Raw genomic sequence first — 24,998 nt, 5'->3', positions numbered from 1 at the left:
GTCTAGATGTTACTGTGAAGGTATTTTTAGATGACATTAACATTTAAGTCAGTAGACTTTGAATAAAATACATTATCTTTTGTAATGTGAATGGGCCTCATTTAATAATTTGAAGGCTTAAGAGAAAAGACTATAAGATTTCCTGGGGAAGAAGGAATTCTGCCTCTGTAAGGCCTTTGTGCCTGGAAGTGTAACATCAGCCCTTGCCTGGGTCTCCAGCCTGCTGGCCTGCCCTGCGGATTGTAGACTTTCCATATCTATATCCATATCCATATCCATATCCATATCTATATCCATCCCATGGTTCTGTTCTCTAGAGAACTCTGGGAAATACAGCCAGGCAAAGACCCTGAGCCCACCAGACAGCACAGCTTGTTCAAGACTCTGAGAAAGCATACTGTGGTCCAATGAGGGGTGGGTGGTTGAGCTCGGAGAGGAAAGCAGGAGTCAGATACTCAGGCCCTTAAGGCAGTGGCATGGATCTTCATCTTTGAGTGCTCTGGAAATTCACTGTGTTAGGTAGTTAGATAAGTGGGGTCACTGGGCAGATGAGGTGGAGGAGAGGGAGGATCGTCCAGATGATGGCATTATGCCCACCTTCAGCCTAAAGGAGCTTTACTTCCTCTAAATGAGTGCCAGCAAGAAATTGGTTAGAACCCGACAGCCACATCTGTGCAGTTACGGCAAGGACCTAACCGGATAGGACCCAGTGCTCGTTGTACTATAATTAGCACTGTGGTTTAGGTCCCCCACATGGCTTTGTCGGTGTGCATCATGGGTAAGGACATGCACAAAGAGGTCAAATGTGACTAAGCATTTCAGGGGCAAAGGCTGTCAATCAATCAAGAGACCACCTTTAAGTGAGGGAATAAGAGAAGGGGCAAACAAAGACCATTGCTGTCCTCCCTTGGACCAGCCTGCTTCCCATTCTCGGAGCTGTGCTTTCCCTTTGCTAATAAAACCTTAAACTCTTTTGCTACATAACACAGTTTTGTTTCCCTTCTGAATTCTTCTCTTTCAGGTAAGACAAGAATTGAGGTCTTTTTCCTTCCCCTTTTGGGGTAGCAACTGAATCACTTTAAGTAGGTTGGATTGGAAATGTTTAACTTTGAAATCAGGAGACCTGTGTAATAATGTGGGTGAAAGATCATGCAATCCTGAACTAGGCTAGGGCCTGAAAGAGAGAGAGAGGGTTCTCGGGGGACATTTCCTTAGCTCTCCTCACTGTGTTTGCCCCATAGGTGCCGCTGTCTTGGAACACGGTAAAATACCTGCGGTGGCTGCTAGTGAGTTTTGTAATTCTGCGGTGAAGATTTCCTCTCCTTGACCTGCATCTGTAGCCATGGAAAAGGTTTTATACATGATGCCAACTTCTTACAGGTTAGAGAAGTCAGTTCATTTTAAATTCATGTTCCCAATTCTTTGTTTCAGACACTGAAAAGTTTAATATGTTAACTCAAACATTTTCTGATGTCTTACAAATTACCCAGGGACTCTTTCTCCAGATAAGCCCTGAAATCTGTGTAAAAGTGATATTCGTATACTGCTGAGTCTCTTTGTCTTTTCCCCTTGATTTGGTCTGCTAAAATATGGATTGCAAGTTTCAGTTAAAAAAGCTTGCAATGTATGCTTAAATAGATATAATTACCTGTGACGTTAGAAGACAGCCAACTTTTAATTTTCTAGGTATGTGAGTCTTATGCTGAGAAATTCACTGTTTAATGGAACCTTCAAATCTGCCCTGCAGCCTATTACATTTTCTAGTACTCTCATTTTCTTCCATAACACAATATTTCATATATTTTCCCCTTAAAATCTCCTACCGCCTCCTCTCAGCACCCCTCTTCACCACACAACTCCCAGACAAAAGCTTCCTCTCATGCTTGTTAGTGAAAACAGAAGCAGTCAGAAGGGAGGTCCTTCCAAGGATCCTCTAAATCCTCCTTGACTTTCCCTGCCCACATCTTTCCTTCTTCTGATTTCAGTGAAGAAAACGTCCCTCCATCCTTCAAAAATCAATCTCTCAGATGTTCAGTTTCCCATCAACTTTTCTGCTGTCTCCTCCAAGATTTTAATTTCTTTGGTTATCCCCCTCCTTCTTGTACATTTAACTTCTCTCTCTCTCTGCTGGATTGTCCATCAGCATGAAAGCAACACTCAGTGATTCCCACTAAGGACAGAAGAGGAGGAGGAGGAGGCAGCCCTCCTGTTTCAATTCCTTCTGCAGCCACAATCTGTTCTCTCTTCTTTCCTTCTTCAAATAATAACACTCCCCATAACTGTGACACGGTCTCTCCACACCAGGGATAGTAGCTAAAGGCATTCTTCCTCTGTTTTCAGATACACAGTAAGACAACAAGTTATTAACATCACCTTGCAGTCTTTTTTACTTTCTACCCAGGTAACATTGGTTTATAGCATTATATGTTTCACAGGTACAACACTGTATTTCTACTTCTGAATACACTACAGCCTGTTCACCTCTAAAAACTGAGTTTCCATCCCTCCCTGTAAAGTCGATCCCCTTTACCCATTTTACCCTGCCCCCTCCTGCCCCTTCCCCTCTGGGAACCACAACTCTGTTCTCGGTAGCTGTTTGTTTTTGTTTGGTTTGGTTTGTGCTTTTATTTTGCATATTAGTCTTCTATATTTCACGTAAGAATGAAATCATTTATCAACCTTTAGCGCTTTTTTTTTTATTTCTACTTTTTTGGGGGGACAATAATAGGTTTATTTCTTTATTCGTTTTTTTCAATAGAGGCACTGGGGATAGAACTCAGGACCTCCTGCATGCTAAGCATGCTCTCTACCACTGAGATCTACCCTCCCACCAACACTTAGTTCTTGACCGTGATCCCAGAGTGTCTCCACCAGCAGCCAAAAGACAGCTACTTCCAGAGAAGGGTGTGGGCAGCACTGCACAGTAGTGAGGTTCAGAGAAAAATTAAGAGTGAATGAGCTGATTCAGTTATATGTATTTTTTTCAGATTATTTTCCATTATAGGTAATTACAAGGTGTTGAATATTTCTCCCAGTGTTATACAGTAAATCCTTGTTGCTTATCTATTCTATATATAGTAGTTTGCATCTGTTAATCCCATACTCCTGATTTATCCCTGCTTGTCCTTCCTCTTTGATAACTCTAAGTTAGTTTTCTATGTCTATGAGTCTGTTCTGTTTTGTACATAAATTCATTTGTATTATTTTTTAGATTCTACATACAGAAACTAACACAATATTGTAAATCAACTTGACTTCAATTTTTTTATTATTAAATTTAAGAGAGAGAGGGTGAGCTGAATCTGGCAGTCAAATCCACCAGCATTGCCTTAAGGGGCTGGGGCATCACTGGAAACTCAGGGATTCACCTACCCAGAACACACCCCGAGGTGATGTGGCTTTGGACGAGTCTGGCAGCCAAGAAGGGCAGGCTGAGCCCACATTCCTGAGAACTGTGGGACTAGGGTGACTGCCAACTTTCCACCAACTTCTGTCTCCAGATAAAGAACAAAACTGCTTCACTGGATTTTAGAGAAAAGTCCACAAGAGGAATTCTTTTATAATCCCTTGGATTTCAACAAAATTTGTCCAAATGATGTTTCTGTTGTTTTTCCAAGTTAAAATCCAATCCATACACTTTAAAGTTTTTCTTAGGGCTATAAAATACATTTGGAAAACAATATTATTACAATATTAATATGGGGGAAAATTGCTAATTGTCTGGTTAAAGAAATCTTGCTTGGATCAATTTGTTGCCCTGCCAGTAAAACTTTAAAACACTGACAATATATTTACTTTAAAATGTTCTAGGCTTTTCAGTGTTGATGATTTTATAAACTGAATATGAATCTTCTGATTTATAGAGTGGTTAATTTGGTATAGGTTGAAGAAATACATTTTAAAAAGAGTGGCCATCACCCCATATCTTCACTGAATTGTTAAGTTCTTATTTAAAATAATTTAAGTAATTTTTTGCTTTTCAATGACAGTTTAACATCAGTTTCTCTGAGCTTCTCAAATGCAGTGCAGAAATCCCCTTGATCACAGCTATGACTAATTTATTCTTAATTGCATACTGACGTTACTTAACTTCCTCTAAATTTTGGCAGTTTTTTTTACCATTCAGTGCAGCAATCTTTTCGTGAGAAAAAAATATTTACTCCAAAGTGAAAACAGGTTTCTCTGTGGGTGTTCTGATATATTTGTCACTTTCCAGTTCTAGAGTATTTGGGCTTTGAAAGTGCCTTTTTGAACTTTATAAACATTTTTGAAATAGTTATTGTGTTTTAATGTTATTTTTCAACATCTTCAAGTTAAATTTTGTTTAGAAATTTGCTTTCTGCAAGTACTAATATAAGGAGACAGTACCAAGTTCAACCGGAAATTCATATGCAGATTGTAAATGTATTTACACAGGTTACTTCCTTATAAATGGAATTACAATGAAGCCAGAATCTGAAGGGATAAATAAGACTTTGAATGAGTATGGAGATTAGCTATTCATATTCCATTTTTTAAAATAAAGAGATTCAGACTCAGAGAGGTTAAGTGATATGTCCAAGGACACACAGAGATCAATAAAACCTGCTATCTGAGCCCAACTCTCATGCTCATTCTACTACACCTCATCGACCTGTTACTTTTTGGCATTTCTCAAAGAATTCCATCCACTGAGAGGAATATAAGGAGAAAAAAATTGGAATTGGAACAGTGATGAAAGATTTCTGTGGCTTTGAGACAATGAACAAACGACGCATTAGTCAATCATTTTACTACCTCCTCCCACCCATCCTGGAAAATTTGGTCAGACAACAAATTTGTTTTTTGTTTATTCCAGTAATTCTGCAAATGATTCTAGGAGGAAAAAGGACAGACAAAAAATAAATAGAAGACTTGATTCCAGATCTGAGGCAATATGCAATACAGTGATAAAGAAATGACACACAAAAAATAAGGAAAGAATGATTTTATGAAGCCATGTATCAGCAAGCTCAGATTAACATGCAAATCAACACTCCAGTCCTGGGCACAGGGATGCAAGTGGAAGTAGATTTTTATTATAATCAGATGTACTACCTTTGAAAGGAAGTTAATTTTAACGAATCTCAAAAGGAAAGAAAATAAGACTAGGTGGGGAGAAGAAGGGAGGGAGCAGGTTAAAAACTCGAAGACAGTGATGGTATTAGCTTGAGGAACTCAGAGAGGGAAAGGGTAGAAACATGTGGAATTGGTAAAAATCATTGAATTCTAGACTTCAGAGTCTATATTTGATAGCGAAGACTTTAAAAAATGTTAAGGAATGAAAAAACTCCTTAAGACTTTGCCCTTTTGGATGCCTGAAATGCAAAATGTCCCAACTCAAACACATGACCTTCTCCCCCTTTGAGTCACAAGTTTCACAAGCCTGGAGCCTGAGTCATCCGTAACTGCTCCCTCTCCCTCCCCCAGCCTCTCCGAACACAAGTCATTCCGAGGTCTGGCAGTTTTACTTCCTAGACATCTCTTCAGTCCGTCTGCTTCTCTCCATCCTTAATCACCACAATCCTACTGTAAGCTTCCACTGTCTTTCTCCAGAATTATTTTATTAAAATAGCCTGGTGTGTCCACTGTCAGCCTGTCAGGTCCCTCTGCAATCCAGCATCTCATCACGTTAAAAGTTAATGTGACCAACTGCTCACAACTTCCATAAATCACCGTGGGAAGCCTTTCATCAGCTCTCCTCCATCTGTCCCTCTAGCCTCACCTTGCTCTCTGTGTACCACACTCGCTGACCTTCCATCTTTATTTGTGCTCATCCTGATTCCTTCCCAAACACGTGACCTGTATTTATAATGTTCTCTTCTTTTTGACCAAGTTCATATGAACTCATTCTTCGGCTCTCTTCTTCAAGAGCATGTTCCACGGCATCCTCCTCTGACTGACCTGAGTAGGTCAGATCCCTGCCTTGGGCTCAGAGACCTCTCATTTGAAGCACTTACCACCATTGCTAGAAACTATCCCCTTCAGTCATCAAAACAACCCCATGAAGGTGGTTGAATTATTTTTACATTCTGTTGATGAGGAAACTGAAGAATAAAGAGGTTAAATAAATTGTTCAAGCTTATAAGAATAAAAAGTGACAGAACCAGGCAACAGACGTAAGCAGCCTGACTTCCAAGCCTGTGCTCTCAATGCTGTAGCTACTTCTACATTGTTGTCAAATGGGTGGGTGGACAGACAGCTGAATCGGCAAATGACTTAATGTCAGCGGCTGTTTTCTGGGTACTTGAAAGAAGAAAGAGAAGGAACGATGGCTCCCCATAGAGTTGCAGCGGCAATCGGGTGTTTCGGTCATGGGTGATGCTGGTAATGGAAAAAGATCTGAAGGGTGCGTCTTTGAGGCAGTGAGAACTGAGACAGGTGATGGCTAATGTGTCAAGGTCAGAATTGGAAGAGATGTTGACAGCAATTCTAAGACGGGAACCTAAGGAAATTGGGAGAGTAATGTTGAGAGGCTTTTATAAATGCTGTGGGACCCTTTCAGTTTCAAAGATTTTGTCCACTACATCCTCCAGGTGAGCTTCACAAAACTTTCTCCCATCATCCCCTTCCACGACTAGAAATACCTATTTTAATTTGTAAATCCCTCTGAAACACACCATTTTTACACCTCATTATTGGGCTGATACACAGTATAATATGACTCTCTTGACTAGACCTCATTTGTGCTATTTTATGACAGCTAGCTATTTATTGATCATTGAAATTTCAGCGATTTCATTTTATTACTGATTTCTACTTGCAACAAAAATTGGGGCACCAATTATGCAGAATGCAGCTATAGAAGCCAATTGCCATAAGGTTAAATTTGCCTCCCCCCTTCAACAATTATTAGCAATTTTATGAGGCTTTTGAGAGTCACTATTTTTTTTCCTGGAAATTTCTTTTAGTCAACACATTTTCAAAGCATTATTTGTCTTCTGAGAGGTTTCACCAAGACAAACCATCAGCGTGGTTAAATAATAACTAATAAATTAGACTATGAAAAAGAGCTTCTCTAAGAAACAGTCATGACAGAGGTAAACTTTTCAGCAGCACTTTAAAATATTCTATAAAGTGTGTTGTTAGAGCTTTATTTATAAGTACACATTTTCTAAGAAACAAGAATAACCACTTAGAGATGCATGAAGTGGTTTAACTGGAGCCCTGGGTAAAGTATCAGAAAGCCCTACCTCCGCATCACGCATAATCAGACAGTATGGGCTTGTTTTTGCTTTTATTCCCTCCCCCCCCCCCTTTAAAAGCATAACTTCGACTTTGATGACTTCTCAAGTGAACTTTAACAGCTGGGTTGTCCAAGGTATTAAATTCTTCAAGGGGGAAATAATCTTAAAAAATCTTGGAAAAAAACATCTGGTAGCAGATTTGTTCGTTTGGTTTTTGTTGTTCTTGTTGATTCTGGTGGGGAGTGATGGAGAGAAGAAAATGAATCTGCTCCCATTCTAGTATAAATTAGCAGTGAAGAGTGTGAACTCTGAAGCCATATTGCTCCTTTTTAGCTGTGCAACCTTGAGAAAGTTACTTGATCCCCCTGTGTCTCCGTTTCGCCACATGTAGAGTGGGATAAGAGTAGCAGTAAGTGCGTCGAGTGTTTGCACGGGTTGAACGGCTTGTAAAGGGGCTGAAAGAGCTCCCGGCATATAACAAGGGCATAATCAACGCTAGTTCTTACCATTATTAAATGTTAATTTCAACAAATCAGTCGCTTGTTCCAAGACTATCATGGTTTCCCATAATCTTCAAATCAGACTGAACTTCCTTTCTGTCTTTCAAAGAAATCCATAATTAATACCCTCCCTGTCTGATTCCTGTCTCTCTACGTGTATAAGCCACGTACTCTAATAAGATTGTCTCTTCACTGACTTATAAATACCTTTTACTCATTAATCTAAGTGAACCACTTTTAAAAATTCCTCCATGTATTAATAGTATCCCCCATTGAATTAATTAATATTTCCTTGTTGATGGGTGCACGAATTGTGTCCATGTCTTTTTATTTTATTAATGATAAAGTGTACATATTTGTATTCACATTTAAATCCCAATTTGGTTGTTTTATAACTGACAGTAAAAATAATTTGAAACATATCTGGAAATTTAAAATGTGAAGGATTGTTGTGAGTAATTTGATTAAGAAGATGATTAGCAATTTACATCCCAGATATTAAAATGCCTTCAAGACTTATAATGACCCAAAAAGTGCAGTCGTGAACGGCAACTGAATCTGGATCAATGAAACAAAACAGATAGAGAACTTCTCATCAAAACCCACACCAAATGCAAACTGCAAAGCAGGAAACACACTGGATACAAGAATGGTACATAAAAGGTAAATATTTTTGATATATGAAAAGTCTTAAAATAACAATAAGAAAAATCAAACACTGAACAGAAATTCTAAAATACAACATTTGAATATATCAACTTGACCTATTTTTCCTAGCAAAGTTGTTTGCATAATTGATAGCAGAAATAAATTTAAACTGGCAAAAAGAAAAAAAAGAGACTAGGAAAAGAAATCTAACATTGCTTATCAAAGATGTCAAAGGATTCATAATTTTTGATGCAGTAATCCCATTTCTAGGATCCTAACCTAATTAAAAATTAAAGAAATACTTATTAAATATATCTAAGTATGTATGCCATATCATTATTAAAATAGCAAAAAAGAAATTCACAGCTCTTGGTCCATCAATAGGGGGAGATTAATTAATTAGTATAGGGATTTGATTTTCAAGTAGTAGGGATTTTCAAATGGTAGCTAATGACAGTAGAAAATACTTGCAAAATATTAAACAACAAAAGCCAGGTAACTTACAAAATATGAAAGCTTATATGCCAGCTTCAAACCCTATGTTGCCCACTCAAGGAGCCAAACAAAAGGACTGAAGACTGGAAAGGTAGGGCACTTTAATCAGCAGTGAAATGAAGGAACAGCATCAGACACAAATGTCAAGGAATTTTGACGGGTATATTACAGATGGAGACAGACTGAAAGACAGACACATACTACCCTGTCCAAGAAAATGATGCAGAACAGCAGGAAGTATTAAAAAAAAAATCTGGCATAACATCATAGCCATCTCTACTTCAGAGACAAGATTTCCAGTCAAGAATTTTCTGCGTGAGTAATGAGGACCCCTACTTGGGATTCTTTTATTTGTAGTGGACGAGACATGATCAGATGCAGCATCTTGTGGCCCTTTCCAGGTATTTGACGAAAGAATGCCTGGGGGCCGCCCTTCTTGTCTCTTTCCTCATCTCTCATCAGAAGACGAGCCGGAATATATATAGTATATATAGTAATGTGAACGTGGACAGTTCATCCTCTTTAAGTCTCTGTTTGCTTATCTGTGAAATGGGAATAATAATAGTGCCTACCCTATGGAGTTGTGAAAACCAAATAAGGCAACGCTAAGGAAACTCAAATACGAGAATATCTCACTAGGTCTTGAGGGTGGTTACAATCTTAACTAAGAGTCTGGAAGTGTGGATTTTGAAGGTGTAGTGGCCCATGAGAGAGACAGTGTGTTAGGTAGGGTGTTCCGGGGAACACATTCTGATGCAGGGATTTGCCTGCCCTAGGATCAAAGTCCTCCAGCCCCAGCTGGAAGGTGCAATGCCCGATGCAGGCTCACAGCAGAGGCCTCCCCTAGGAGTTGCAGGACAAGGAGACCAGCAGGGCTGGATAGAAGAAGCAGTTGAAATTCAATGCGGCTGTAGCGAAGGTTTCAGCCTTTGCCATGGAAAGCTTTCATGCCAGGACGATCCTTCAGAAATCGCAGACCACACACTGGGTACTGGCCGTCCTTGGAGAGGAGCCTACCTGCCAGGGAAGCAGGTACTTTGGGGCAGGGCGATTCCTAAGGGAGGCCTCTGCTGTGAGCCTTCAGCAGGCAACGCACCCACCAGCTGGGGCTGGAAGACTTCGGTCCTAACCAGAGTCTGGGCCGAGCCCCACAGCAGCCATTTATGGACGGTGCTTAGAACCTTTAGCCACCACAAAGCAAGAGTCCGAGGGAGATTCCGCAGAGATCTGCAGGGTGCAAGGACTTATTTTTTTCCCGGCCTAATTTTTTTTATCCCCAACACAAGAGAGCATTTTAAATATATTATATACTCTTTCAGAGAGGCTTACTCAAACCCCCAAGGCAAAAACTACAGAAAGGAGGACAGGCCTAATGACACAGAAAACTGACTATTAGAGGCCCAAAGCTGGACCCTCGGACAAAAGTGTCAGCAACTTCATAGGAAGAAAAGGAAGGCACGTGCATGACTCCCCCTCCACAGACACGCACAAACGCACTCAGGCAAGTTCTTCACTTTAGAATAGACTTCCAGCCTCCACTCTGTTTTTAGGGGCACATTTCAACAACAGGGTAAACAAAATAATTGGATATAACAGGTTAAAACACAGAGGAAAGAGGGCTTTTTCTTTGCTGCTTGTCCAAAGCTAATGTCTTTAGGAAACCAGAGAGGAAAGACTCTCTTGGGCTGGGCAGGGGGACAGGGGCTTTAATGTTCACAGTGTGATGAGAATTCTGCCACTGGGGGGTTCTGAGGGAGGAGGTCCCCCATGCTGCAGTCAGAGAAGAGCTTCCCACGGGGCTGTGAACTCAGAGAGAGGAGACCTTGCTGTGTGCTCCCTGGTTAGAGCCTGGAGAGGCTGAGAACCCCCACATCTGTGTGGACATCCACACAAGTTTTAAACCCTCTCATTAATGAATCCCCTGGTGCAAAGTAGCCAGAAGGAATTGAATGAATCCTATGACCAAAGGAAACTTGCAAATCAATAAAAAGTCAACCACTCCAACATGAAGACAAACAAACAAAAAAAGATTCCAAGCACTTTTGATTACTGTTTTATTTTCTGAAAATAATGTGAGATTCATTCATACTGATGCTATAATTTATCCATTTTCCTATTGACAGGTAACAGGGGTTGTTTCTAGCTTTTGTGTATCACAATGTGGTGGACAGCCTTCTTATGCATGTCCCCTTGGTGCTCACGTGCAAGAAATTCTGAAGGGTGTATATTCAAGAGTTGAATCACAGAGTTGAAAATTTTGCCTATCCGCTTTACAACACAATGCCAATTTGTTTCCAAAATACTTGTAACAATATATACTCCCACCTATAGCATATATGTCAAGGCTTAATTCCCACAAACTCTGGTATTGTCAGATTGTTTTTAAATGCCAATCTGTTGGAACTAAAAAGGCATCTCATTGGGGATTTCATTTGCATTTCATAATTTTAGTGATACTGAGTCTTTCTTACATATATTGACAATTCACATTTTCTGCAAAATGCTTGTTTATACCTTTGCTTCAGAAGTGAATGTACAGGAAATTTATGTTTTCTTTTAATTTGTGATATATATATATATGTATATATATATACATATATATATATATATATATATATGAATAGAAAATGTGGTCTAAATGATAATGGTTCTCTGAAATGTGTTAAGACTTGCTCTATGGCCTGTGGCTTTATGACATTGGTCAGATTCATCTAAGTATTCATGTGAGCTTGAAAAGAATAAGTATTTTCCAGTTGTTCTGTATGGGATCAAACTTCCTTGTGTATCCTCTGCACATCCACTAGATCAAGCTTATCTATTGCTTGTTTTATCTACTTGATCTATTCAATACTAATAGCAGTATGTTAAAACACCCAATTTTGTGGATGCATCATCTATTTCTTTTTTTAATTGCAAAAACTTTCACTCTAATAAATTTTGAAGCTATGATGTTCAGAATATGTGTTTAGAATTATTGTATTTTTCTGGTGATCTGATCCTTTAATCACTATTTAGCCACAGTAGCTTACTCTCATTAATATCGTCTAATATATCATTTTGTCTCTTTCTCTTACAGCTATTCGTATACTTAGAAGATTTATACCAATAGTGAAAGATGTGCATATTGTAAAGAGTATTTTGCTGTATAAGATACAGTGAAGAAGGTCAGTAAGTTTCTGGTAATTCTATTGAAAGTCTATTGAAAGTTTAATAAAATTCTTCCAGAGTGATCTTTGCCCTTTACTTTTTTGTGATTATTGATATGAACAGATTTAATTTTATCTTCTTAGTTTCTGCACTGTTTCTTGTTTGCTGGGCTCCTTTTTGTTCTTCTCCATTTTTTTCTTCTATTGTGTTTTTTTTTTTTTTTTTCCTATCTTGTTTCATTTAGTAGTTTGGAAGTTACACACTCCAAATTCTTCTCTTCTTTAAATCACTACTCATTTTTTTTAACTTTCATATTGTACTTAACAAAGACTAATGTAAATCAATGTATTCACTCTTTTTTTAAACAGCTCAAAGGAACTAGTCTGTTCAGACTCTTATCAGTCACACATACACAGACACAGGCACACACACACTAACTCCAGATTTTATTTTTTCTAATCCCTTCAATATAAGTGTTATCATAACATGCTTACAATTTCCTCTAATCATCAACTTTTTTTTTTAATCAGGCCTTTCTTTTGGAATAATTTTTCTTCTTCCTGAAGCATCTCCATTTCTTCAGTAACTCAGTTTTATTCGTCTGAAGATATCTTCTTTTGCCCCTGCTCTTGAAACATTATTTTGAAGGCTATCTAGTCCCAGATAAATGATTATTAATCCTCAATATTTTAAATGTATTATTTCTTCACACTCTTCTGTCAAAGTTCTATGTTTCTATCTTTGGTGTTTAATAGTTCATTGTGATGTGTTTTTGTTTATGCTGCTTGGAAATATATTTCCAAGTCTAAAGAGTTATGACTTTTGCCTTTTGTCAGTTTTTAGAAGATCCATAGTCATTATCTTTTAAATGTTGATAATTAGAAGCACAATCTCTGCTGTTAGACTGCCTAGATTTGAATCTTGGTTCTGCCACTTACTAGCTAGGGAAGCTTGGGAAGTTATTTAGTCAATTTCTATCCCAGTTTCCCCACCTATACAAAGCAGTAGTAATAATAATAGTAATAATATTAATGCCCACATGGTAGGGTTAGAATTCTCCCTGGGCTATAGTAAATGTATGTTTAACACCATTTGTAATATTAGTAAGTATTATTATTTTTATGATAGTAAAATAATAATTTTTTTCATCTTCTGAAAATCTGATCAGTCATTTCTTAGAGTGCATAGCTCTGTATTTCAAATCCCTAAAGCTCTTTTTAATAGTTTTTCTTTTTGCCTCCCTGTTTGTCTCTGAATTAATTTTTTTCACATTTGTCTTAATTTCAGCTCTATCAGACTATTTTTAACCTATCCAACGAATTCTATGTAGAATATATCCTATAACCTATAATGATCCTAATAGTTTTCCTGAATCTGATTGTGCCTTTTATTGTTTCTGCTGACTCTCATTCATGGTGCCTTGCTTCTTTATGTGCGTATGTGTTTTGTGTTTGTATCTTAAGCTCACTTTTGAGGAACTGTATGTCATAATTCCTTGAATACAGGATTGGGCATGCATTCTTCCATGAATGAAACCCAAAACTCCTTAAATTCAGTTCACAACCTGGGTAGTGATAGTATGACCCTTAAACTGGCTAGAGAGATGCGTTGCGGGAGAGTCTCAAGGGAGACTCTTAACAGCCCCTACCACACTCTAACTCAAAGACACTCATTTGTGAGTTTGGGGGGTTTTTTTCATTCATTTTTGAAGAGTGCCTTTCCACCAACCCCAGCCAAATAACTCTTTTACTGAAGTTTTAGAAATTCTGCCTGTTTCAGTAATCAAATACTCACTGACCTGGATCAATGGTCTGTCTGATTTGGGGGTCATTTTGTTTCCTCATGTCTTATCTTTCACTCCTTCCCAGATTTTCAATTAGTTTTTCAACAGATCATCCAGGCATCTTTAAGTTTTTCTTTTTTAAACAATTTACTGTTAAATGTTTTGTATTTGGAGGATATTTTTTAATGCTTCATCTGCTATATTGTCAGGATGAGAATTTGATGCTTAATCTCAAAATTTTGTTTAAATTCTAAGATAATTCAACCCAATGAATATCTCTGTATGATATTAGATTTTTAACAAACCACTTAATTAATAAAAATATTTCAAAGTAGAGATAGATTTTTTACATATGCAAAATTGTTTTCTATTTGATACTGCTACTGTATACACACCTACAAGAAGGCTAGATGAATTTTCATCCAATATGTTGAAATAAGTTGTGCTGCTTAAAAGTAGGACCATGTACCCTACAAACAAAAGTCCAGGACCAGATGACTTTACTGGGGAATTCTACCAAACATACAAAGAACTTATACTGATCTTACTCAAATTCTTCCAAAAAACTGAAGAGGAAGGTACATTCTCAAACTCATTCTATGAAGCCACCATCACCCTGATACCACTACCAAAAAAGAAAATTACAGGCTAATATTATTGATGAACATAGATGCAAAAATTCTCAAAAATATTAGTAAACAGAATCCAACAACACATAAAAAAGACCATACACTATGATCAATTTGGATACAACCCAGATACAAAGATGGATCAACATGCACAAATCAATCAATGTGATACATCACTTCAACAAAAGAAAGGACAAAAATCACATGATCATCTCAATAGATTCAGAAAAAGCATTTGCTAAAATTCAACACTCATTTATGATAAAAACTCTTACCAAAGTGGGTATAGAGGGAAGAAATCTCAACATAATAAAAGCTCTTTATGACAAACACATGGCCAACATAATACTCAAGAGTGAAAAGTTGAAAGCCTTCCTACTGAAATCTGTATGGATAGTCCTCAATAAACTAAAAATAGACTTACCATATGATCCAGTAATCCCTCTCCTGGGTAAATATCCAGAGCAAACTCCAACTCAAAATGACACATGCACCCCAATATTCATAGCAGCACTATTTACAATAGCCAAGACATGGAAACAACCTAAATGTCCATGGACAGATGACTGGATAAAGAAGTTGTAGTATATTTATACAATGGAATACTACTCAGCCATTAAAAAGAATAAATACCATTTGCAGCAACATGGATGGACCTGGAGATTGTCATTCTGAGTGAAGTAAGCCAGTAAGAGAAAGAAAAATGCCATATGATATCACTTAAAATGTGGATTTTTTTTTTAAAATAGAGACACAAATGAACTTATTTACAAAACAGAAACAGACTCACAGTCATAGAAAACAAACTTATGGTTACCAGGGTGGAAAGTGGGTGGGAAGGGATAAAACTGATAAACAACAAGTTTATACTGTATAGAGCAGGAAACTCTATTCAGTATCTTGTAGTAACCATTAATGAAAAAAAATATGAAAACAAATATGTGTATGTATATGTATGACTGAATTATTATGTTGTACACCAGAAATTGACACAACATTGTAAACTGACTATACTTCAATTAAATAAATGAATGAATAAATAAAAGTAGGACTATGTAGATACAAAAAACGGTGATTTCCAGAGAACCCTTAAAAAGCAACAAGACCACCAATTGCAAAAGGTGATTAGCAAATGAACTATTTCTCCTGTTTGGATGGTCAGTAGTGAGACTGATTTATTTGTCTAATGATAAGTAGAATAGTTATTTGTTAAATTTCTTCATAATAAAGATAAGCAATTCTCAACAAAAAAAGCTAACCCAATTTCATGGATGTTATGTAAGTTTTCCCTAAGCTAAAATTAAGCATAATTTACCAAAGCCATTTTGGCTTAGTAAACACAGTTTTAAGTAAGTATTTTTTATATCTAACTTTACTTATAATGTTACCTTCCAAAAAGAATCTTTATGTGAAGAAGAAAACTGTAGATTTTTCTAAGTCAGATCCTTAGAATACCTACCTTTAAATAGAGATGAGAACATATTTTGCCAGAGTAAATTTTCAGCAGGAAACTTTGAGAGTGGTTACACAATAATATTTTCAGTGTTTTTTTTTTTTTTTTTTTTTTTTTGGTGCTGCAAAAAAAAAAAAAAAAATCACTCCTCCTAATACATAGGATTAACTTGGTCCATAAATGGCTCATGGACCCTAGAATTACCTGTTCCATCTGTCTGCTCATAGTCTGAAATTCTGACCTTAACTAAGAACTAAGAAAATTTTATTTTCTGAAAAGGTTAATAAATTTCTAGCTCCCATAGTTATAGAAAGTGAGGCAGTGTGCTTTGAGGACCCACTGCATGCAAAGCATTGTGATAATCAGTTTTAAGGAGGTAAATCTATTTATTGTCCTTTCAGATAGTCAGTAAGATGATGAACATGCTATAAAGTACTTGTATGTTTAGCAGCATGGAGCACTTCCAAAATGCAGTTGTAGAGTTACCAGACAGCCTGGGGGAAAGATGCTCTATGCCAATTTCGTAGCAATTGGATATATACACAATAAAGCATGAGTGATTTTCCAGGGAAATCTTTGTAAAATTATGAAATCCTGCCCCACTAATGGGAATGAGTCACCATTTACACACTGATTCTATGACTGCATCCTAATGGGAAGAGAATTCAGCTTTTATTAAGTCAAAGCCCTGTAATGCACCACTGAAACTAGATAAAAGAAGATTGTCACAATGATCCAAACACACACAAAGAAAAATCCCAGTGCTTCAAACTCTGCACCAAAAAAGGACACACACAGAAGAAAACACTAGATTGTAAAAAACAGCAAGTTCCCTCACTGATCCAATATTCAAATGCCAATTTAGTTGACATGAGGACTAAAGTGGATGTTTGCAGTGCGATAAGGCAATTCCTTTGAAAGGACTCTTACTCTAAAAGCTCAGACAGTCTAATTTCAGAATAAATTTATGTTAGTTCTTTTTCAAATGGAAGGATAGATATTCTGTCTCCAGCACTCCGTTCTTTCCTACAATACTTTGCATCATTGATCATATTCAGTAAAACAGAATTGATCATGAAATTTGAAAAAAAAATAGACATTTATTTTTCAACATTGCAAACAGTGAACCTTTTCTGATGTGATTGCTTAAATATAAGATATTATTTAAAATGAGCGTTTTTAAAGTCATTGTGTAAGAACTTTCACTGTCAGTATTCTGGACCCACTGCTGTTCCCTTGGAAGTAGGCAGTAGTACCAACCCTGCTGCCACTCTTCTATAAATATTTACATTTTCTCAGTCAGCAGTAACTCACATGGATTTGATGTCCATTTCTTTCTATGCTGTTATATATCAGTCTTTCTTTTTGACAGGTAGTTCTTGTAATTTAAGTTCCTTTTCTGTTTCACTACTCATATTCTTTTCATCAGCATCATGCTTGGCTTGACCTTCAAGTCATCCCATAAGCATATTGCAGAGAGCTTGAGATATTTTGTTGACTTCGATCCCATGATTAATTTATTCATTCTTCAACTCAGTAAATACTTACTGTGTGGCTTCCATATCCAAGGCACCCTCTTCTAGGTGCTGAGAATATAGAATAAAATTGTTTTTAAAACCCAGAAGCCCAGCTTCCATAAGGCTTAATTCCAATGGGAAGAAATATGCAATAAACTAATAAGTGAAATTTGTGAGGTGTCAGATAATAAGCGCTCTAGAGAAAAATAAAGCCGAGAGGGGAGACTGTGCAGGAGGCAGGTGAGAAGAGGCTTGCAGTACTGAAAAGAATTAAAGGAAACATCAGAAATAAAATGACATTTGAGCAAACACTTGAAAGAAGTGAAAAAACAGGACAGTAAGTTCTCCAGGGGAAGAAGATTCTATACCCAGGAAACAAATACAAAGAACCAGGGGCAGGAACATTCCTGGGGGGTTCAAGGAAGAGCAAAGAATATTGAGCCTGAGTAACTTGAATGATGGACTCACAAAGAGTAACTTGACTGAGTAACTCACACAGAGACGAGACTAAAGGAGGGTAGGGCTTGCAGCGGGGGTGAGGATGCTTCAGTTGAGTATTCTATGTGTTTATATTTCCCATCTGTCCCTTCAAAATACTTTACCTTTATGCACTTCATAAATGATATGCTTTTCGTACATTAGGAATCTTTCTATGCTGCATTGTCCCAGGTGTTAATACCTTCGGACTCCCAACAAGGTGAAATTCGCAAGTATTAGTGTCTAAAGGGACTCAAACGACTGACAACAAATTTTTATACACATCAGATGGTTTCCAGTTTTTCTATTGCCATGAAATTGGAGGGGGTGCTAATACAGTTATTACCTAAAATATTATTAAAAGTGATTTGCGCTGATGGATCATTTCATTTGGAAGCATAGAGTTGGAAAGGCAATTGAAGAACCAAGTGACATTTTTTTAAGGAAACCTCTCCTATTTCCAACCGTGTGAATGATATTCCCCAGGGAGCACACATATAACAATTGAAAAGAGGACTAGACTTGAAGCAGAGTAATAATATGTAACATTCACTGATGGATACATGAGCTAATAAGAAAGAAAGCTCCTAAAAGCATTAAGAAATGCTAGTGATTATACTGGAGAGGAAGGAAATGTCCCTGATTGTGGTGGGATAGGGGTTTCTATGTTGTGTAAGTGCTCAATTTTGTTTCCTGGATGGTTATTACATGAGTCTGCATTGTGATAAAATATTGAGCTGTACGTCTTTGTTTTGTGAATGTTTCTAAAGGTGTAATTCACAATAAAATGGCTTAAAATTATGGTAGGGTAAAATCCTGTGATGGGACTGAAAAGAAAATAATAGCCTGAGGAGAAGAGAGAATGGTTTGTAATGTCCTACTGCTAAAGAAAGCCACGTTCATGTGCTTTAAAATAGATAAAGGTATGTATCAAATTGCAGTAGTAGTAGTATTTCACTGGATGCATTTATAAGTTTGAGGTCTTAGTTTTATGCAATGTGACTCTATTTAAACTAGATTGTCACTTACAACTTTTGCAAGGCTGTAACCAGCCTTAAAATGAATATTTAGATGCCAATTTTTTTAAAAAAAGGAATGAGCAAAGAGATACACAGAAAGTTTGAAGACCACTGGTTTAGAGGTCAGGGGTACAAGAAAATACAGCAAGGCATACTGAGATTGAGCTGCCAAAAGAACCAAAGGAAAAGTAGGAGAGCAGAGTTCTCTGGAAGCACTGAAACAAAGGTGCTTCTACTAGGAAGGCATGGTCAGCTCTGACCAACACAATGCTGCTGAAAGTCGGGCTAAAATGAGGACTGAGAACTCACCACTGGATTTGGCAATGAATGGTCAGAGGTGAACTTGACTGAGCACTTTTGGGAGAGTCATGGGCAAAAAGCCTCACTGAAGCGTGTTCAAGAGAAAATGTGAGGAGAGGAACTTAGGACAGCAAACATGGTCTAACGTTTCACAGAGTTTTTCTTTAAAGGGGCACAGCTGGAAGGTGACGTGAGGTCAAACAAGTTTTTGTTTTGTTTTTTTTTTAGTTTGTTTTTGTTTGTTTAGATAAGAGAAATTACAGCATGTTTGTATGCTGGTGGCAACAATCCAGGTAAAAGGGGAAAAAATTGATAATACTGCGAAGAGAGGGGGCTTACTGGAGCTTTATTCTTGAGCAGGTGAGAAGAGGATGGTATCTCGAGCACAAGTGGGGGACTTGGCCTTCCTGGGAAGTAGTTCTTCCAGTGTAAAAACAGAGACGGCAGATTATATGGACCGAGCTGGAAGTTAAGGAGCTGTGTTTTGAGGGTTGCATGGAAGTTCTGAGTATTTTTTTCAGTGTAATTGAAACAAGATCAACATCATCTTAAAGTGAGAAATGAGGGGGAATTGTTGGGGGTTGAAGAGAGACTGGAAGATGTGAAAGAATCATCTGGAAAAGTGAGAGACTGAACAGAGTAAGGGCATGTAGGAGGGTCACTTGAGGTTAGTGACCATGAATTCAAAGTGATGCCCAGTAAACAGTTTGTTCTTTTCATCTTAGCCATCTTCAGCCATGTCCACCACTTTTCCCCAGCTCCAGATACAAGATGCAGTGTAGGCAAATACTGGACCTTGCTTAGCTTGAGGAAATTGTGAGTGAGTGATGAAAATGATGGTCCTGAACTCAGTGTAGGTAACGAGAAAGTTGATGACATGAGGAAGGTGAAAAGCAGTGGAAAGCTCCTAGAACCAATGGATGGATGATGCATTGTAGGTTCCAGTGGAATCAAAGCACTGCTGAAATCTCCCTTTCCCATCCTCTTTTCCTGCCTCCCTTTTGCTTATGTATTTATTTGTTGCCTTGTTTTTTGTTTCAGTTCTAAATGGCCTTGAACAAGTTACTTAACCTCTCTGTGCCTCAGTTTCCCAATCTTTTAAATGGAGCTCACCTGTGTATACTGTAGTAAAGCTAAACTGTACTTTGATTGTAAGATATACATAAAGCATGTGGAAGAGGGCTTGGCATCCAGCACATGGTCTACACACGTTGGCTAGTGATGCTATTATAATCCATCCTTAATGCTTTTCCTTCTTTAAATATTTGTTACACTTCAACCGTGTTCTGGTCCCATGAGAGATACTGGATCACAAAGATGAATACAGCACAGGTTCTCTGCTTCCCATGAACTCACAATGCCGCCAACACTAGGAGAGGTAACTGCATAGGGTGCTCTGAGATCGTACAGAAATACACACCTATCTGTGCCTGAAGCTGATTTCTTGTGGATGAGAAGGAATTAGCCAAGTGGAGGATGCTTGATGTCCACATTCTAATCGTCAGAACCTGCAACGGTATTACCTTACATGTCAAAATGGACTATGCAAATGTGTTTAAATTAAGGATCTTGAAATGGAGCTATTATGGTGAGTTCTCTGGGTGTGCCCAGTATAAGCACAAAAGTCGTACAAGTGGAAGAAGAAGGCAGGAGAACCGGAGTCAAAGGAGGACACGTGACAATGGGGTAAGTCAGAGATAGATTTGAAGCTGCTACTACTCTGTTTGCTTGGAAGATGAGAAGAAATCACACACAAATGAATTTAAGCAACCTATAGAAGCCAGAAAGGCCAAAGAAAGATTATCCTAGAGCCTCCAGAAAGAATGCAGCCCTACCTACAATTTGGTTTTAGGACCTCTGACCCCCAGAACTGTAAGATACTAAATTGTGTTGTTCTAAGTGACCAAGTTTATGGTGGTTTGTTACAGCAGCAACAGGAAACTAATACAGTCCTACTTAGGATATTGCAGTCATTAAAAAGTTCAGAACAGTAATGAGGAGCATATTTGAAAATAGACAGCAGTAAACATCTCCTTAGACCTACTGGACACAGAGAACCCTTTGAAGGCTTTTCTGAACCCATCTTTGAGATCAAAAATGATCTGCTTCTCATGGGAATCTCTAGGAGAGAATACCAGATCTAATTTTTATACTTTGATGCTTCAAATATGGTAAACACATAAGTAGAGAAATATGACATTATGAGTTAATAAGCATTTATTGAATCACTGTGGTTCCTCAGACCTATATTAGCACTCGCACTGCTGCCTTCACTACACATGAACAGAAACAGCAGGGTTGAGAGCCCACACTCATATCCATTCCTGAATATGTTTGTCCAACTGCATGGACTGTAAAGCCAAACACAAATAATTACTAATTGAATTGCATTATCCATGCTTTGGAGTCCCTTCTTAAACGGAATAATGCAGAGTTATTGCATTTCCCTTACAGTTCATAAACAAGAAATGTGAGTGGAATATTGTTAGGTAAGTTATTCCAGTAGAAGATCATAAAATGCTACACTCTGTATAAAGTTATAGGGGATGTACTTGGTCGCACTGTTGTAGTAAATACCAGGTGTAGGTATGAATTTCCCCTAGCAGTGTTCTAGTCCATGCTAATCTGCATATATCTTTAATAAATTGCCAAACTTTATTCCTTACATAATAACTACAGCTTTGGTTTGAAATTTTAATAGTTTAGAGGTTGAGAAATATCTAAACATTGCAAATAGCTTAACCATCAGTCCACTAAGAGAGCAGTAATAAAAACAGCATCTGATTACCTGCTCCAAATGCTTCTATAAACACATTTTTTAAAACACTTTTTAAGTCTTTTGTAGCTGCTTTTCCCAAGTTGGACATTTTAAAAGTACACTAGAGTAACATGTTTTACTTAAGATGATGGGTCTAAATGTGCTTTTAGTGAAAAACTCTGTAAGAGTGGCATGACTCATACATTTGTGTTACTTTTTCACAGTGGAGTAACAAGACTTCTTGAGAGATGTGTTACATGAAGCTATTGCTTAATAAAAAGTGCTGGATAATTGATTCATTGGATTCTAGCTAGTGTCTTGGTCACACAGAAAGTATGATTTGGATTTAGGCTTGTCTCGTTTCAGGAGATGGAGCTGCCAGGGAGACTTCTAGCTTGGTTTTTTCCTTCATCCCTTTGCAATGTTGGTTTTGCAAAGGAGAGTCATGTCGGATATCTGCAAGTAACAAACTGTAACAGTCATATATTCCTAGAATAATAAAGTTTATCAAGTCATCCCCAAACTGGTGGCTCAAAATAGCAATTATTCGTCCGCACTCACGTATCTATGAGCAGCTGGGGACTGGCTGCCTAGGCTTCGTGTCACTGGCCAAAGCAAGCCACATAGTCAAGGTCATTATCAATAGAATGAGGAAATATATACACTGTGTCCAAGCAGGAAGAAAAAGAAAGATAATATTTCCCAAGCCAAATATAAGCCAAAAATCAATTTATTGCAAAGTTATAGCAAAACTCAAAGGACCAAAGGAAGAGCTGAAGAATCAGATTTGTCAAAGAAAGATCATGGATCCAGGGAGGAACCAGAAGATAGCCTTTGCAGTTACTATTCACCAGGTGAATGAACACCAATCATTTTCACTCTCTGTGTCTCTCCAATCAAGTTGAAAATTCCAAGGAGAGTGTATCTGTTGAGCCGTGGTTGGTTCATGTACCTGCTTCTTGGGTTGGTTAACAGGACTTGGTAATGTAAGCAAAGGCTCATTTTTATTTTATCTTTCCTATCTGCCATCTTGGATGCCATCATTTTAAGGAGGGTGCCGCTGGAGTTTGTAGGACTGACAGCCAGCTTTGTTAGGAGTTATAAAGGTAATTAGATCTTAGCTGTTTGTAGCTAATCGTAGAAAGTAAACTTCTGTCCTACCATTCTAGGAATGAGTCTGAAATGAATCCTGAATGGTTGGGAGACCATGGGACAAGAGAATAATGATTTATATGAGGTAAATGCTGTCCTCACTGCTGGTGATAATGGTCATCTTTTCTCCACTCGTATACACTGCACAGGGGAAGAAAACACCCAAATGAATATCGGAGTATCTTTCAGAAGAGTGTAAGGGATAACAGATGCAAGTAAGCAATGAACAAATGTCACTATGCACAGCAAATAGCACCGTAAGTATGAACTTACCGAAATCTCTCCTGTCCTTTGAGATTTATGCAACAAACATACTACAAAAACTACAAAAAATAAGAGAATATATAATTCTAGACATTGGTAGAGAGGCATAGATGATAACATTGAATAAATCATGCATAAGTGTGCATGGCTGAGTTACTCACTCATAACAACAATATTACAAAAATTCACATTAATTTAAAATAGAGATTTTATATGTGTAAAATTAGATATATGTATATAGAGAGATTTTTATATATGTGTGTGTATATATACATATATAGAGAGAGAGACAGATATGTTATGTATGTATGTTTGGGTACCATGAAAACAAACATATGTACCTAATGTGTAAAACATGATACTGATATTTTTATGCTGGCAACTAGCTGGGCACTGATGCTAGAGTTACTTTTAATTTTGCTTTAAATAAGTTTGACCTAAAACTTTTATTTTAAAATACATCATAAATGGATTTATCATAAATGAAGCAAAATGGTAAATCTTTCTTTTCACCTTAATATATAATTTTGAATATTTTAGAAGAATAACTTCTTGAAAACATACTTCTGATTTTCAATGTTTTTTCATTTTCTTTCAGTTAGGCTTTTAGGTGAAATGTCATATTTGTGCATTTTGAATAAGTTATGCTTTGTTTTTAACCCTTTAGAATGTACAAATTGTGATTATGATAGGAACAGATAACACAAAAGTACAGATCAGGGGAAAAAAAGATGTGGAAATCTTCAAAGGAGGTGCTTAAAATTTTTAAAATCTAGAAGCAATAGAAGTGAGCATACTCTTCTTGATTATACGCTGCATAAAATTTATAAGTAAGGCATTATATTTTATTTACTTAATGAAATTTACCTATCAAAACAGTAAAAATGAACAACAGGTCAGATAAAATCCCAACAACCTCATGTTTCTGAATAGCTGAAAATATAAATAGCCCAAAACAATGAGAATGGAAAAGAATTGTCCACGTCAAATTCACAACTCAGAAGAAACAAATACCACCTTTTAATGGTCTCTCTACTAAAGGATGAAGTAAAGTACATTTGTAAAATAGGCAAAATTGAGAGAGTGGGAAGGGATAAATTGGAAGTTTGAGATTTGCAGATACTAACTACTGTATATAAAATAGATAAACAACAGGTTCATACTGTCTAGCACAGGGAACTATATTCAATATCTTGTAGTAACTTATAGTTAAAAAGAATATGAAAATGAATATATGTATGTTCATGTATGACTGAAGCATTATGCTGTACACCAGAAACTGATACAACATTGTAAACTGACTGTACTTCAGTAAAAAAAATATTTAAAAAATTTTAAAAAATAAAACAAGCAAAATTGAAAGAAAAAGACACAAATCTCTGGAGCAGTACTATGTTTCAGATAATAACCTTGGAAAACAGCTATCACATCCTCCTGACAGCATGAGAGTGTTTGTAGTAAAACACAATCTAATTCAAATCAATGATTATTAATTTTTACTAGGTATACATGGCAGAAAAATTAGTATTTAATTTTACATTAAAATTATTTTAAATGGAGAACAATTGTAGACATTGACATTTGTATTCTAAATCAATGGCAAAGAATTGCAATTACATTTACATGTTTCCCAACTAATCTTCAAGTCCAG

The sequence above is a fragment of the Camelus dromedarius genome, chromosome 1 (genome assembly GCF_036321535.1).
Source record: "Camelus dromedarius isolate mCamDro1 chromosome 1, mCamDro1.pat, whole genome shotgun sequence".
Lineage (NCBI taxonomy): Eukaryota > Metazoa > Chordata > Mammalia > Artiodactyla > Camelidae > Camelus > Camelus dromedarius.
The sequence above is the reverse complement of the archived record's forward strand: the minus strand, read 5'-3'. Positions refer to the sequence as shown.